This window comes from Tetrao urogallus (assembly GCF_951394365.1).
Source record: "Tetrao urogallus genome assembly, chromosome: 19".
NCBI lineage: Eukaryota > Metazoa > Chordata > Aves > Galliformes > Phasianidae > Tetrao > Tetrao urogallus.
Genome location: NC_136832.1, coordinates 6,892,374 through 6,907,019, shown reverse-complemented (window position 1 = coordinate 6,907,019; position 14,646 = coordinate 6,892,374).

Genomic DNA, 14,646 nt, shown 5'->3' with positions numbered 1-14,646 from the left:
TTTCCATTCACTGCCTGGGCAGAAGCGTGGAATAACAGCATGTAAATCCCTGCAGTTTGTGGGGTTATTCCTCCTTGCTCCCACAGCACCTCAGCTCTGCATCCAGCAGAGGTGAGAATTAAAACCCTTCTGCTGGGGTGACAGCCCACCTCAAAGGGCCCCCCACCCAGCTGAAGGGATGGGAGTGGTTGCTTGGCTGTAGGCGCTCAACGGGCCTTAACTCTGGAGAAAACACACAGCTGTGTGTAAGCTGTTACAGACCAAAAGTGTTCGTGTGGCAGGGATGCACCAGAACTCAGAATCTCCTTGACATCGTTCTTTGTTCTGGCTGACAAAGTCAAGCAGAGGCTGAGCAAAGAGAGGTTACCTTTTGGACCCGACTCAGATATCACAGACCGTTGAAATGATGGGTTAGGAACTAACATAAAATGCTCGAATTTAATCGTATGAAATTCTCTTGCAATGCATCTGTTATCTTTGCTACCCAGAGCCCAGCCCGCCCTGTGCCCGCTCCCCGTGGCCAACAACTGTTCTCATGCAGACAGTGTGACAACAGGCTCAATCCTGCGTGTGGCAATATCAGCTGGTGCATTATTTGCATACGTATTTGCATTTTCCCTAGTAATTGTTCAAGATAGCAGCACTAAAAGCAAATCTTGCTATATTTCATATGGAAAGTCAGCAGTAAGTCCTGGCTCTCAACCGATGGGCAAATGCATTATGTTATTGCTTGGGTTCTTTTTCTCAGGAGCAGTTGAAGCGTAGAGTACTTATTTACTGAAAAAGAATACAGTTTGTTCCTGTTGAGTAGGAATGATGTGAAGTGTCTGCTTAAGTTAGGACAGAGCAGTGTGAGCTCTTGGAAACAGCCAGGGATGGAAAAGCTCTTCTCTTGCTCCTCTTTAGGGTTCAGAAGTGTATGTGCTTACCCCTAAATGCTAAATGTAATCACAGAGCCCAGTGGTGTTTCATTTAAGGGTCCAAGGGACCAGATTTACACCAGATCTACGATTGCAGCTTTGCCTACATTTACACATACAAGGGCACTCATGCAGCAAAGTCTACTGTGGCCAGTGAAGCTCACTGCTGTCTGTGGGAGTCAGGTGCTCACCAGCCCCAGTCCCACTAGAAATCCCATTACAGCTCCAGCTGTCTTTTTAATTCTGGTCCAGGATTCCCACTTTCATGTATGACTTTAGCCATTTTTTTCTTCTGAAATGACTCACCTGTTTTTATCTTCTTCCGAGAAATGTACATGTGACTTGAGATGAATATGAGACAACAAGCCAAGAGTGGATGTGTTAATTTAATTTTAGTAAGAGAACAAAATAGTACTGAGAAGGAATCATAAGTATGCACACAGGAGAAGGGATGCTGAAATACATCGCTGTATTTACATTTCTGCAACTCTCCAGTGAGGTTCTTTTAAGCATCATGAAATGTATCAGCCTGACCTGCATGCAGAAGCACTCAGCTCAGTAGCACAGAAGTGCTCTGGGATGGCCACGAGCATTGCAGCAGTGTGCTCTGCCTGGCCATGTGCCTCACACTCTATGGGAATGCTTAGCTCAGCAGCGATGGTGGGAAGGTCTCAGTACCCTTGCTCAGCCCCGGGTGGGATCTATGTGCCTGGACAACTTGACAACACAGACGTGCCCCAAATTAAACTCCTGCCACAAGCCCTTTCTGCATGGGATTTCCATTCACGTCAAAGGGATTTTCCCATAGAGGGCAGGACCGTGCCATCTACAATAGAGACTATTCAGATGTCTAAAGCTTGCTGGTATGCGTTGTCTGCCTGAATGAACCAGTTAATTTTCCTGGGCTTCCCACACAGTGGAGGAAGAGGCTCTGGCAGCAGGTGAAGGGCAAGGTGAAAGCGTGTGCTCAGTGCTCCTGGAAAGGCTGCTCTCCCTGCCTACCAGCTGGAACATCCAGAGGCACTCACAGATACATTGGAGGACTGCAGATGGGTGGCAAAAACAGCCTTGCTGTGTTTTACTCTAGTATCCATGCACTCAGGATATGAAGGTACTGATTCCAGCCCATCTTTTCAGGTGGCTGTTGAAAGTAGCTGCCTAAAAATCACCAGGGTTTTTCTGGATGAATTTGCCCCAGCATATGCAAAAGTCAAATTTGGGCCAGTATCTTGGCTGCTGATAAGCCTGTACTGAGCAACACAATCTTTAATGCACTACTGAACGTTGCAAAAGGAAGTTACCTTCCCCCACCCCATTTTGCAGAGAAAACAGGAACTGGGAGCCTGAGCATAGTTAATTAACGACTGCATCGGACTGTCTTTGTGATTCACACAGCCGACATAGAGGGAAAGCTGGGAGCACAGATTGTCAGAGAAAAAAAATACTCTCTCCCTCTCTGAAACTCAAGATTATCAGCAGCTAGTTGAGCTGCTACAGACAGCTCAGTGCATCTCGCAGGGAATGCAGTGCAGTGGGCAGCAGGGCCTGCTGTGGCTTGAACCATCACTGGAGCTTCCAACAGAATTTTGCTTTGACTTTTTGTTAAAAACAGGTCTTGTCTTTTATGGAGCCTGTTTTTGCCAGCTCCAGTGGCAGAGGTTTCTGTCTTCTGATAACTGCATGGCAGAGTTCATTGCTTGGGCAGGATGTCTTCCTGAGGCGCACATGGATGGGTTGGGTTCAAGATCCTAATTTGTATCCTAATCCTAAATTGTAAGGGCTCATGTTCCTCTTGAAGCCCCAGTTCCCATCTCAGCACACAACAGCTCACAGTCCCCAAAACCACAGGATTGGCTCCTTTGGTATATTTTAGAAGAAATCGGTATTCTCTCTTCCCTATATGAGGTTATGGGTCTGTTCTGTCAGCAGTTCCTTCAGGGACACAATTAACCCCAAATTACCATATTTTGGGGGCAAGGGTTTGCAGGATTGTGCCATCCTGAATCAGGAACCCAAGGTGCCATGTAAGTTCCATTCTCAAGCTGACTCATTTTCCTCGAAGTCTTTCTAAATTCAGGTTTCCCATTTTCAAATTTACAATGTAAACTGTAGCCATGAAGCCCTTTCACCCACGGCACTCAGAAGAAATACTTCATTTTACTTAACTTAAAATTGATGCGTGGCTTTATGTAAATTGATGGGTATATAAAGTTTTAGCCTGAAAGAGGCTTATTTCCTTCCTACTGCTTAATTTATTTTAAACCTTAGTATTGGTTTGTGTTTTTTTCTTTTTCCTGGCAAAATTAATCTATGAAGAACAGTGTATCTACTGGAAGACTGTATTTGTGAAGAAAAAAGCACAAAACATAACCTGTGTGTGACGTTTTTAAGAGCCCAAGTAAAATGAGAAGTTTTGTGGACTTCTGACTCTTTAAATATAAAATACTTCAGAATTCCCGTTCTTTACACTGAGATCAAGCCAGTGTAAAATTCATTGTAGTTGGGGCAAATAATTTGAATGTGGCTTTTTGAGTGAGGAAAGATGCACAGAACACTTTCCATTCCTGCAGTAAGAACGGGCAGATGGGCGTTATGCCAGAGCCTGAAAATTACAGTGAACGTTTTGTCAAAGAAGTAGATGGGAAATCCGTGGAGATCTTTATTATCTAGACAGAATGCTAATAATATAATTGCAGCATTTGTCCTTCAGAAAGCTCCTTTGCTCCTAGCGATGTTGGGAATGCCACTGGTTTTAGCACTCTGCCTTAAGCTTCCATTTATAGACTTACACAGCACAGCCTAACACATCCTATGTCCCTCTGTATATGCATTTAGTTTGTGGACTTGTAAACCATTTGTTTTCCTGCTTAATGCATTGAATCAGCCAGGTAAATATTAGACACTTATAAATACCAAATTCCATATGTTAAAAATTGTTACACTAATTAGCATGTGCTTAGAAAGGATGGAGAGGTGATATAAATTATAGGTTGGAAGCAAAAATCCTCAACAGGAGAGTGAGTTCTCACCTAGCAAAATCGGTATCAAAACTTACGCAATTAATCATTTAAATCAGCAGAGATGTAATAAATCTGAATCTAAAAGTCTGCACAAGAGCACTTAAAAGGAAAAATACAGTATATCCTCATTGCTCAAGTACAGAAGTCTACAGCTGGAAACTGCTCCTGCTGCACAGAACTCGCTGGGATGCAGGTATCTGAGACCACTGACACATCTTCTGTGTTTTATTCTGCTATTATCATTTTCATGCGTGCATGTGAGGGTGCAAAATAAGTATACAGTATGTCACTTCTGTAAAGTTTGATAAAAGTAAAGCGTTCTCACAAAGGAATGCTCAACACAACTGACTTAGCGGGGAGCTACGTTACATATTTGCACACAGAAGCAAAGAATAAGGCAAAGGGTACGAGATCAGAGAAACAAGCCGGACAGTGACACTGAAAGTGTTAAAAAGGATAAATAAATCACCTGTTTAGGGTACTCTGCTTCACTGGATTTGCCTTGATGTCTCCCCAGACAAGCCCCCAGCAAGACGTAGTCTTCTCTCTGGGCTCCGTCTTCCACTTTTTCACTTAGTTGCAGCCTGCTGAAATAGAAACTTCTCCTTTTTTCTCTCTGTTTTTTGCCCCCGTTCCCCTCCCTGATTTTTCAATCAGATTATTTGTGTCAAAATCTGGCGGTGAAGAAAGAGCCAATGGAGAAGCAGAGCCCAGAAAGTATTTGCTTATCAAAACTTCCCAGGACTTTGAAAACTTGAAGAGAATTCACAATGCCCAGCTGCAAACCCTGGAGGCAGCACCCTTAAATTTCGCTTTCTGCAGGAATACTCTTCTGTCATATTGACAAAGAGCACGACATGGGGAAATAAAGTACAAAGCAGGCATTTCTATGCTTTTTCTTAAAAAATAAAAATAAAAAAATAGCCCTTAAGAAACCTGTATTTTCACACACGTTCATCCAAGCATCGTATCTTTCCCAAACAGACATGCCATCTGTCTCACATACACTCCCATGCTTCAGTCTCATCAACAAAACCATACAGCACATATGTACGAAATTATTTTATTCCAGGATGGATCTCTCTCCAATTTCCAAGAAAAAAAAAAAAAAAAAAAAAGAAGAAGAAATAATTTCACAGTAATAACTGAAAAAGATGTTTGTTAATCAGCCTTTGTTTTCCTAGATGTGTGTACGCAGTCTATATATGCATTTTAGGCACTGCTCTTATCTATATACAGCTGCATATAAGGTATAGACATAACACATAACAAGCACCTTTGTAAGAAGTTCTTCACCTCAAGAGCAATAATAAGAATTTGTATTACTTCTATTGAAAATGGGTTTACAAGTGTGGAATAACTGACTGCCTGTAAGGTAGGTGAGAGAAGGGAAAGCACAGCAGGGCAAAATGCCTTTCCTCATCACCTGGTGGCTCTCCAGCACAGGTGAGATGGAAGCTGAAGAGCAGTGATTTTCTTTGGAGAATCCTCAGACACGACTCTTGTTTGGGGGAAAACAAGGAGAGAGCTGATCTTTCCATAGCCTTGGGGGGGGGAAAGAAGTGATTCTTTGATTTCACTTGTTTTCTGGTTTCCACTGCACCACTGTGCAGTGCACAGCGTTGTGCTGCCTGTGCCACTGGTTAACCCCTCCTGCACAGCTGGAACAGCAAAGATACCTCCTAAGTTTGTAGCTTCAGAAGCACGCAGCCAGCTGCCAAGCATTCAGACTTCACTGTCAGAGGACTGCCTTGATATCATGGACTTTTCTGTGCGTTGTGAACCTTCAAACACATCTCCCTGTTTCCTACAGCCAGCTGCACTATGCCAGGATTCAGCACGCTCCATTTTCCTGCTGTAACGCAGAGCAGTGACAGCACCAGGAACGAGTGGCTTCTTCTCTGCCACGCAAGAGGATCGGCTGCAGGGTGCTGGTGTTCCCCTGCGGAACAGATGCGGTGCAGAGGAACCTCAGATTCATCGTGGAGGTGCTGTGTGTGTCGCTGGTGGCCCGAGCGCTCCCTGCTGGGACAGCCACAACTCACAGCTCGTAGCACCGCGTTGTCCCACGGCACCGCACAGGCTGTGCAACAGGGTTTGCTGCAACTGGGAGATAGGAGCGTAGATTCTCAACGTAGACCCACGTTGAGACAGAATCAGATTTTAATCTTTGCCCATCTTCACCTATTTACTGAACTTAATTAATTCTTGCTGTTTACAGAAGCAAACGATCCCTTTCCCTCTCCCTTTTCCCTCCCTTTATTTATTTAGCTGTATTTTGCATGAAAGAAACGTTCCCAAAGCATTGTGCTAGCAGGCTGATTTGCATCCTCTTAAACACAGGCATTTCAAGGATTACGTTTCCCACTACGAAAAACAAGCACTGTAACAGAAGACCAAGATGTACATTGCAGCTTCGGGGTTTCATGTGAACACGGTTACAGGAATTAAACAAAATAGGAAAAAAGACAAGCTGCTGAAGGGACTGAGATGTTATTCTATGAAACACTGGAGCTAGCTCCTGCCAGCACCTTGAGCACAGACTTCCCATTGACATGAAGTGCAATTGGTTGTTCTTAAACCAGAGATAATAAAACCAAGTCGACCACAGAAACAAAACCCTAGAACAGACTAATTATACAACACAATTTAACAGTGTGTACAGTCAAACTTGAGCAGCTAGCTGGTTCCAGAGGAGATCCAAACAGCACTGGGCATGGTCCTTTGGAGAAGGAGGATGGCTGCATCTCCTCATTTCAGTAGGCTGTGCAAAACATCATCTGTATCAGCCATTCTAGTTCCCCAAGTAGCTATCATCTCACAAAGCACCTATATCACTGAATACAAATTGATCCCTGAGATACTCTGTATTACTATTATTACAATGCTAGAATGTCTGAAGAGAGACGGGGGACACTGCTGTATCTGATTCAGCTCTCATTCATCCCTTTTTACTTTATGTCAGGAGTTCCTTTGGAGCAAATAGCCACAGGACCAGAGTGTGGTCAGGAAAGCTGTCACCGTGGCTCCTTGTGATCTTCCGTAAATCTTTTTGTGGCCCCTGTTAAACTTATCACCTCTTCTCTTCAGTGAAATCATTAGCAAAAGGTGATTTATACAAGCTGATTATACAAGGAAAATAAAAGAATGTCAGAGATGCATTTTAGTCTAGAAGGACCTTTGAGGTGACCCTTTGTGTTCAGTCATATTTTATGTTCTTATTAATCCCATTTCCCTTTTCTTTCTTCACATCTCAGGGTCAGCAGAGGGCCTGGATTCAGAACCTTGTGCTGGCCCTGACCCACAGAGGGGATATACAATGAGTTCACTTGGCAACTGAAGGCAATTTAATTTTATGTATTGCTGTGAGTTCTTATTACATGTCACATGCTCTGGTGCATCCTAAGCGAATAGATGATTACGTGCATAACTCAGCAAGAACAAACAGGTTAATTATAGTGCATCACGCCCGTTCTAATGGTGTTGTCTTTCCTTTCAAATCTAGCAGCAGACCTCTCCTATAGCATCCACGTTCTCTATGTCATATTTAACAGTATAGTAATTAAGTCACAGTAAAATAACACAACTAATTGTTCTCAGTTCTTTTCTGAAGCTCATCCTAACTTGAATTCTCTTCTGTGAGAAAAGAAATAAATACATCTGCACAGCAGAAAAAAATGCCATCACCCAGCCCAAGCTGCAGTAAACATTAACTGCAATGGATGCAGCAGAAGCGGATTAAAAGCACGCTCACATCAAGCAGCTCCATCTCATCCAGAAGCAGAACAACCCATCACAGGTGCAGCACAAAGGAACTGCTGTAAGAGGGCACAGCTGATGCTGCAGAAGTTAAAGATCGGCTGTGACTTGTTGCAGGGGGCTCACAGCTGTGTTTTCTTACACCTGGCTTCTACTCCAATCTCTGTACTTCTCTCTGGAAGACAGTTCTTACAGGTAGAATTGGATCAAACGCTTGCAAAGGATTGTTGGTGCAGCCCTGCTGAACTCATCCTATGGGGAACGCTGAGACCCCGCTGGGCTGAGGGCTGAAACACGGGTCTGAAGAACCTGTGTGGCATATGGCAGCTGGAGAACCTTCCCTGAGCCAACGTCCTGGCTTCTCCCCTCAGCCCTATTTTAACCACGGGAATAAAAGAAAAACACCTAAAAAGAACGATCTTTGGCTGCTGGTTCAGCGCGTGGCCCGGGCCGGCAGCACGGTGCTCGCAACCACCGCTCTGCCGCAAAGGGCCAAACCAGGCGATCTCAGACGCAATATCGCTCCTCACGAGGAACCGCGTACGGCGCCGCTCAGCGGCACATAGAGAAGCGCCGCGGAGCCGGGCTCAGGCAGCCAGGCAGTGCCGGGCCTTGTTTACCGGCCGCACCCCGCCCCGCCCCCTCACGTGACCGCCGCCCGCGGCTCCGCCCCCAGAATCACGCGACCTCTCGGCGGCCGCAGGGCGCCCTAGTCCGGATCCTTCCGCCGTGAGAGACCGGGTGGGTGCGGCCATCTGTCCGGCCCCTCCGGCTTCCTCAGAGGAAGAAGGGTTCATGAGGGAAAGCAGTCGGAGAGGGGCGGCGTGGGACCGGCGCGGCGCCGAGGGAAGGGCGGTAGGAAAGCTGCGCGGGATTACTTTCTATGGCGGATGGATTCCAGGAGAGAGGCGGCTCGTGAATGGGAGGGGGGAAGGGGGAGGCTGGGCCAAGATGGCGGCGCCCTGTGGGCCAGGGGAGCCCTGAGCGGTAAACAGCTGAGGGGAGGAGAGGGCGAGGTGAGTGCCGGGCCTGCCGCCGCCCCGCTGGGGGAGAAAGGAGGGGCAGGGAGCGGGAGACACCGTGAGGTGAGAGCGGGGAGAGTGCTGAGGACGAGGCGGCGGGAGAAAGGGAGGGGGCTGGGGGGCGGCGGTGCGCGGAGCGGGGCTGGGGGGCGGCGCGCTTTCCTTTGCCTTTCTCCTCCTTCCTCCTCACCCCGCGGGGCCGCTCTCTGAGTACCGCCGCGGCTCCGCTCCCAGCGCCGGGCGGCGGTGTGCGGCTGCCCCCCGGCCCTGAGGGGCTGCCTGGGCGGGGGCGGCTCCCCTCGCTCGGGGAGTTGTTTGTTGGAGCACAAAAACGTCCGGCTTCCCGTTGTCACGGAGAACTTGGGAAGCTGCAGCTCCGCAGTTCTCACTTTGTGAAGGCGCTCTGTCATCGTGCTGGCTGTTCAGTCAGTGCTCCTCTTTCTCTCTCTCTTTTTTTTTTTTTCCCCCTAATGAGCCGTTTACAAGGCAGTCAGTGGGAGAAAGACGTGCCTCAGAGCAGTGCGTGATTCAAGCCCCTCAGAAATGACCCGGCGTGGGGATTGGGCCACGTCTGTAGAGCTGTTTCTAGAAGTGCAGGAGCTTTTTGTTTTTCGGTCCCATCCCGTCCTTTCCTCTGCAGCGAGTTGTTAGAAACCATCGCTTGGAGCAGTGCTGAAGTGATGCCATCAGGTGGGGAAGGTCCTCAGTGCTCTGTGTGAGCCACAGGGAGCTGGCAACTGAAGGACTGGAACTGCCTGAGCATGCAGCAGTTATTGTGAGCACTGGGAGTGCAGCTTTCTGAAGTTTGCTAAGCAGCAGCAAGGTGCCAGATCTGCTTATCAGAATGAGCTACGTTTGAGCTTGAAATCAAGGATTTTACGTCCTTTACTCAAATGGCAACAAAAACATCTCTTTTTGTTCTGTTTTTTAGTTAACAACCTCATCAGCCTTTGGCTAAGTTGTGTTTTTGTGGAGTGACGTGGATTACTCAGATGAAAATGTAGTCAGAGCGTCTAATGTGTCATGAGATAAGCTTTAATTAAATGCCTTTATCTTTGTTTTTCAATCTCAGCTACCTGACTCTGTTACTTGAGAAGTTACTTTAGGGTGACTAACAGAAAACAGTGCTACTGAAGGGTTCTCACATGAGATGTGCTGTGCTATGGCAGATGTTCTGATCAAACCAGTGAATGTTGTCTTGGCTCCACGTAGAGCTGAGCTGCTGACCTGTAGTGATCCCTGATATTCTGTTGGCTGTCAGACACCTTCTCGTTGGGTCTGGTGGTGTGGTTACCACAGGCCACGGTTCTGTAAGAGCCAAATAACATGCAGCACATACACACACACACACACACGTGTGTCTCTGGAAAAGGTATTTTCCACGATAAGCAAGTCAAATAAATGGTCAGTGAACTTTTTAGTGGCAGAAGTGAGGAAGAGATACCAGATTTTATGGCACGTTGTGGCCAGATGAGTGGCTTTTTTGGAGAGACTGTTAGAGCTTGGTCTGATGTGCAGCTGCAGTGTTTTCACATAATTTTAAAAAACGTGATGAAGACAAGTAATAATACTTAGTGATCATAAGCACCTCTTTGGGTATCACATTAAGACACAGAGCAGAATTTTGGAATCAGTGTATCCCCATTTCACTTTCCTGGGTATTGTTCATTGTTTTTAACCGAGAAGTTTAGCATCGTTTGGTCATGGCTCTGTGCAGTGCCTGCTTTGATTTTGGGGTGATTAAGATGACAGCGCAGCAGCTGGTTTGCAGTGGTTTCAAGGCCTATTGGATTGCACTGTAACCCCTGGGATATGCTTAAGGGGTTCTCCTAAGGGCAGACAAACCTGCAGCAGTGGTTCGGGAGTCTCACTTGTGTTGCTGTGAGAACTAGAGCTCTCTGTGCATAGTTCTAGAAAGATTCTGTATCTAAACTTATTTTCCTCATGTGCTGTTGATTAAATTGGCATAGAGAAGCAGTGCTTGTTTATATTTGTTTGTTGTTAGTAGATATGGTTATATGTAAGGAGCTGAAATCACTCCTTGTCGGGTAACTGGCTTGTTAGCATGGCTGCTGCCAAAGGGTTATGTGTCATCTCTGCCATGTTTGGGCTTCTTTTTTCAGCATGAATTGATTTTAAACAATTTTCTCTCTGTCAGAAGTTTGATGGGTAGCAATTAGTGTAGTATATTGGCACAGCACAGTTTCAAAAGAATCTTTAAAGGTGCTGAATGTGATTCTCTCTTTATGTGGAGGTGCTGGTCTTCGTGGGTCTCCATGCTTCGTTTAAGCACCTGTAACGAAGTACATGAATGTGAATGTAATATATTGAATTACACCTTATAAAATAATTACTGAGTTTAAGAGCCTGATCTTGTGTTAGATCTTAAAATAACCAGAAAAAATCTAGACTATTAGGAGAAGCCAGACGCCTGCATTCTTATAAATGAATATTTACTGTATTGCCTGTTGTAATGATCCATTCAAACTGATGTTCAAAGTGTTCAGGGTTAATATTTTCAGGGGGCAAAAAAGGACGCTATGAGCTGCTTACTGCCCTGTTGCCACCACTGCTTTTTATTCCTACTCTCAGTTTTCATTCTTTTTTTTGCTTGTGAAGAAATTCTAAAATCAGATATTTCTAGGAAACCAAAGCCAGGATTGTGGTGTTTCACGTTGGAGTGAGGCGTATCCTGTTTGACCATAGAACATCTGAAAGTTTGGAACGTAAGGGGCTCCGTTCTTATCAGTCTGAGCTTTTCTTCAGAAATAACAACCCCTGTGCAATACTTCTGTCCTCATTCGTGGCCTGCTTTGCCTGCAGTGAGAATCAGACAGAAGAATGTAAGCTTCAGTTTCATTTCGTGGCTATCAGCAGTGCTCTTACGTTGTTAACATCTACGTGCTTTTGGTTGGGGGCAAATAACCATTCCCTTGTATGTCTCAAACTGTATTTAATGAAAAGGGATGAAATGCTGACATGGCCCCAGCACTAAGTGCTTCTGAACTGCTTCACTGTAGCCAACACTAAGGACGTTACAGGAGGAGCAGGTGTGTATGTTGAGTGCGTCCCCCTCCTCCCCACCCCTCACAGAGGCATAACTGGCACTACCAGCTGCCTTTTCCCTTGGCTGGAGATAAAAATACACCGAACAGAAGAACATCTCTTGACAGAAATACTTACAGAAGTCGTACTCTTTTGAAATACTTTTTCTCCTTCTCTCCGTAGCCTTTTCCAATGAACATTTGTGTAGTCTTTCCCTTTTGTCGTGAGTTTGCAGCTCAGCTGTATTGTGTTGTGGTTAAATTAACCACTGAGAACTTTTTAATTTGATTCTTTGCTTCTCGGCTTCTCTGTTTTCCCTCTTAAGCTGGCTCTGAAGTGGTGCTGGTACTTAAAGACCACACTTCGGTTAAATTTGTCATTATGGAAGGTGCTGAATATAAGAATAACTATCTTGTTCTTGGTGTTTGTATCTTCTGATGAGAAGAAATGTTAAAAGGTAACGAAGCAGAATTTTTTCGATCTTAATTATTGAGCACATTGGACATTTTACATAAACCTAATGGTTGTGAAGAGCCTCAAACTGCATGGAGAAGTTGCATTGTTTCAGTGCTGTCCGTTCGGAGGATTGCTGTGTGGATGTGGAAATCCTTCTTGGGGAATGATTGCAGCAGCTAGTGATGGAAGAAGTAGAGACTTGTCTTTATGCTGTGTGTCTGAGAAGCAAGGCACAACCATGATATGACAGTGCAAAGATCTAAGGGAGATCTGGTCACCACAGGTGCCATACCAATCCCAGGTGCAAACTGCTGTGGCTTTCAGTGGATGATCTTGTTTTGTTCCAAGGTACTGGACGTTCCCCAGCCTGGTCTGTCTTGAGATCCTTATCTAAAGATTGGAAAATCACGTCCCAGGTTACTGTGGGATTAGTCAGAAATCACCACAGCTCCTGGGAACCGCGCTTGTTTTTCTGTCTTTAAAGCATGACATAGTGGTGATGCTGTTGTGGATTTCCCTGGTTTGTTCATTTCTGCTGTGCGCTCTTAGGATTTCAAATCTCTTCCTCACAAAGGTCTTCAAAGGAAATGTTGCATCAATCAGATTTGCTTTTAAAAAGTTTTTTTTTTTAAAGGACTAATTGTGTGCAGCGGGGTGACAACTTTGTACTGGTTTTTATTCAGCTGATCAACTTTCCCCTCTAATACCATCCCACTGTTAAACCTGGCTTGGGATTCTTTTCATATTTTGAATGCTGGCTTCTGGAGCATGGCTCCAGTTCGTGGCGAGTGCTTTCAGTGCACAACTGAGTGTAAGGCAAATTCATTTTGACTGTGCTGAATTTCTTGGCACAGGGTCGCTTGAGCCATCTGTTTTAATTCGTTTAGGGGGCTTGGGAAGTTATTAGTTACCTCTGCGTGTAGTTATCATGGATTAAGCTTGCATTGTCCACCTTGCTTTGGTCTGACTGTAGTGTTTGTATGTGCCAACAGCATAAAGGTTGAAATCCTTATACCTGCTGAACACTTCAGCCAGAGTTCTTCCCATCTGGCTGCAAGGGTTGTGCTGAACCTGGCCACCAAAACCCAGTTACTGCTGTTGCATAGGTGGTTCTTGATGCCACCGTGCTGTAGCTCTTCTCTGGCAATACCAGGCTTGGGAAGACCTGCTGTTGACCTTTTTACTGGTGTCGTGACAATCTGCTCCAGCACAATGTGGTATTCCTAGAGGAAAATCAGAAATAAAAGCATTTTGGGTGGTGAGTTCAGTTCTGTATGTAAAAGGTGCTTAGGCAATGGTGGGTATGGGGAGCAAAGAAAATACCATTGACAAGGTCATGATGGGGTAAAGAAAAAAGAAATAAGAAAAAAGCAGAGACTGCTATTTATGCCACTTCAACTCTCAAAACAGGTTTTGCTTGCAGCTTGGGGGGTGTGGTCATCCATCTCTTGTTAACAAGACTTTAAACAATTAGTTCATGTTGCTTAGGAAGCCCATGAATCCCTTGCTTAACCAAAGCTGAGGCTGAATCCTGATGAGGAATGAGGGATGTATGTTAGCAGGCCTTTGGTGATCTCAAAGGTAATGTTCTCGGATGTAATGGAGTTGGTGACTTGTAGTAAACTATCTCTGGGACTGTGTGAGTTCTGGGTATCTCAATATAACTGTAATTTACTAAATGAAATGTTTCAGTGATTACTAGAAACTGACGAAACGCTTGGCTCCTGAAAATGAACAGTGAAGCAGAAGATTGACTTCTTAGGTTGTGTAGAGGAACAACTTTAAACTTTTTCAGTGGATGATTTCCCACTTTGAGCATTGCTTCTCTCTGACCAGCAAAGCTCTTTGAGGAAGAACTTGAAGCTTGGAAGTCTGTAAAACTTCCAAAGTCAAAGCAAAATAAACCCAATGCAAGAACAAGTTCTGCCCCTCATCTTTTTGGAAAGCATTCTGAGCTCTTACGTATTCGAGTGAAATGCAGCACTTTCCCCTCCACCCCCAACTTTCGCTTCTATTCTGTTCAGTTGAGGTTCTTCTCAGTACCAGCTGGTTTCTGAGTGCACGGTTTTTAAGGTCGTATCAACACGGGCCATGAAATGTCCTGGGAATTGTCAGGTAGCTGCTTTTCTTTGGGCTGCTGATCGGTCTGTGATCATTGAGAATCAAGAGTGATTCTGTGCTCTGGAACTGTGATTGCTGAAGCATTTTAAGAAAGTTTGTTGCTATAGAAATGCCTGTTGTGAGCGTGGTGCTATATTATCACCTTTGAAATTGCAGTCAGTGCCAAATTAAGTAAGCTGATGGCTTGTGGCCCCAATAAAAGTGACCTTGGGCAGTTCTGCATATAGGAAGTGATATGTTGCAAATGACGAAGATTACTGGTGAGCAGGTTAACTCCTGCAATCCACTAACTGTCAGATGTGA